The sequence below is a fragment of the Syzygium oleosum genome, unplaced genomic scaffold (assembly GCF_021117445.2).
Source record: "Syzygium oleosum isolate NSW1041296 unplaced genomic scaffold, Sole_v2.1 Sole_v2.01, whole genome shotgun sequence".
NCBI lineage: Eukaryota > Viridiplantae > Streptophyta > Magnoliopsida > Myrtales > Myrtaceae > Syzygium > Syzygium oleosum.
In genome coordinates this window covers 9,684,452-9,687,389 of record NW_026607485.1, presented here as the reverse complement: position 1 = coordinate 9,687,389, position 2,938 = coordinate 9,684,452, and positions in this window count along the sequence as shown.

Sequence of the window (2,938 nt, the reverse complement as noted above, 5' to 3'; positions counted from 1 at the left end):
CGTAAATTTTATCCTGACTATCAAACATAGCCTAAATACATAGCCTGGCCTAAAATAAATCAAGAGCAAAGCCTATCATAGATTCCCGTTTTTTAAACTCAATCGTGAAAGTTGATTTGATCACGTGGACAATGTGAATAGTCAAATTACCCCACATGAGCTACATAATTGATAGGGGCTGGACTTTACGAGACAAGATACATAATTTCTCATTTTACAAATTCGAGAACATCATTGTTATTATTTGATAGGGAAAACGACACACATGGTCCCTAAACTTTCACTTGATGTGCAATGTGGTCCATAAACTTTCAATTTGTTTAATGTAATTTTTGAACTTTATCACAATGTGCAAATGTGGTCCCTGAACTTTTAATTTGTTCAAAGTGGTTCTTAAACTTTTGGTACATGTTCAATTTAGTCTCTAAACTACATGAAAATATTCAATATTGTCTTTCCATTAATTCAAATTCAGGGACTGTGACATCCTGAAAAATAGTCCATTTGGGATTTATAAAATACTGAGTTTTATGAATGTACTCGTAGTTAGTTCTCGCCCGGAACTCATCATTCCTGGGATGCTAACCATTAGGGAAAGGCTAAGCGGGGAAATTAAATTGTACGACTAAAGAAAATTCGATCGTGGATTGACTTTCGACCATTAAATCGTCGAGGTGATATTTTGAGCCACTGTTGGCCGATCTAAGGATAGTCAGGGGTCAGTTCGCCACTGTCACAGGAGTGGATCGCGGGTGATACCGCTGGACCACGAAATGAATTGACGAACGATCCTGAACCTATACCGAACGATCGTGCCCCACGGATCTAGTAATTGATCCTCGCGATTTTATTGACAACCGAAGTCGTGACGGTCTGAATAAATTGCAAGTGACTCGATTTAGTGTCAGTCACGGGTCGAATAAGCGAGTTTCCCCAACAAGCCGCCCGTTAGTTTGAGAAACGCTCGAGTTACGTTTAATAGAATTGAATTATTTAATTCAGCCCAAATCGGACACCGGAAAATTTGGAAGTCACAACGGGAAGTTAGGACGACGTTGCGGATGTAATGTGCAATTTTTGTTGTGCCCGAATCCTTCAGAAAAACTTGATTTTGATGAGAAACGGAGAATCAGACCATTTTACCCTTGAGATTTATCAAAGGGCATGTTTTAAAGGGCAAGGGTATTTTGGTAAATTACCAAAAAATGGTCAAAATTGGATATAAGCCCTTGACCCCCCCCTTTTCTCTCTCTCCTCTCTCTTCTTTTCCCCCTTTCCCCGTGAAATCCCCCCCTTGCCGTGAGCTCCTCCTCCTCCACCGTATACTCTCTCTCTCTCTCTCCCTTTGCTGCCGGACCGCCGATCGCCGGTCATGCCCGCAAGCCGCCGCCGTCCGCTCGCCAAACCGCACCACGCCACCCCCCATCCCGCCGTTCTCTCTCTCTTCCTTTTCGGTCCTCCCTTTGGCCGTGAGCTCCACCGGCCACCGCCCAAGCCGCGCCGTCGCCACCCAAGCCGATCGCCGCCACCCGGGAACCGTACGTCGTCGCCGCCGTTCCCGATTAAGTGCCGCCGCTTTCCGTTCTAGCCGCGATAGCCTGGAACGCAGGTAAGTCGCGCTCTAAACCCAATTTAGGACGTCGGGTATTGACGGGCGATTTTTGGGCGAAATCTGGTAAAAGTTAGTTGCGGAATTGCATGAATAGGGAGTGAAAATTTTATGGCGGGCCTTGGGATTTAATTAGGGCATTATTTATTGGAAATTAGAAATAACAGTGGCTGTGGTCTACTGTTCATGGGGCCGTGATGGGCTGATGGGGACGCAAGTTGGATTTTTAGAATCGAGAATTTATGGTGAGAAAGTCCCGTGAAGGACCGGAATCGATTTGACGTCGTTTGGTTAGAGAAAAATAGCAATTTCTGTGTTTATTGTGCGTTTGAAATATAATTGAGTTGGGATGGTGAAATTAAATGTGTGATTGTGCGATTGGTTGAGTTAATTATGGTTGTTGGGTGCACGCGTGGGCCAGATTATTTTAATTATTATTATTGGCCGTGTTGAATGCTGAGTGAGCATGGGATTGTGTATAATTGATGCGTGCACGGGCCTCGTGTGATTGGCCAGTTGCGTTTGGTAAATACATGTTGAGCATGTGCCTGTGTGAGAAAGAAATGTGGCATGACGCGTGATTGTGGAAAATTGTGCCGTCCTGAGGCGTGTACGTTTACGCGGGACGATGCCCAGTATTACCGAAAGACTGCTAGCCTGAGGCGTGTACTTCAACGCGGGTTACGCAGTAGGTGGTAGGTGTTGAGCCTGAGGCGTGTACGTTTACGCGGGCAAGAAACATGGCCTGAGGCGTGTACGTTTACACGGGCTGGAAAGTGTTGTGGAAAGAGGTCGCAGTGTACCTGAGGCATGTACGTTTACGCGGGTCACTGGCGAGGAATGTGGAGGAGATATGATGAGAACGGAATGAGTGCATGACATGAGAATTGTGCATGCTTGTGATTGTGTTGATGCACCTGCTATGTGATGATGGTATGTGTGTGATTATGTGCTTGGGTGATTGTCTGGAGGTACGTGATAGCCTAGGTGGGGTTTAGGGGTGAACTTGCTGAGAAGTGTTCTCACGGTTGTTTCAACCGACAATTTCAGAACCTCGACAAGAACCGTGAATCCTCCACCGCCGCCACCAGAACGTTTTGGAGTCCCAGTGCACACCGAGGTTGACGCTATAGAATTTCCGATGGGAGATGGGATGACCTGGATTAAGCACACTTCTACCGTGTTTATAGATGTAGGTTTGCCTCTTTGGGAAGAGCATAAGTACACTGCCTGGTTCTTCCGAGATGCTGATAGGGCTGAGTTCGGACCTGTTAGAGGATTCGATGTTCCCTTCGATTTAGTTGGGGATTGGGACCCGATTGCTATACC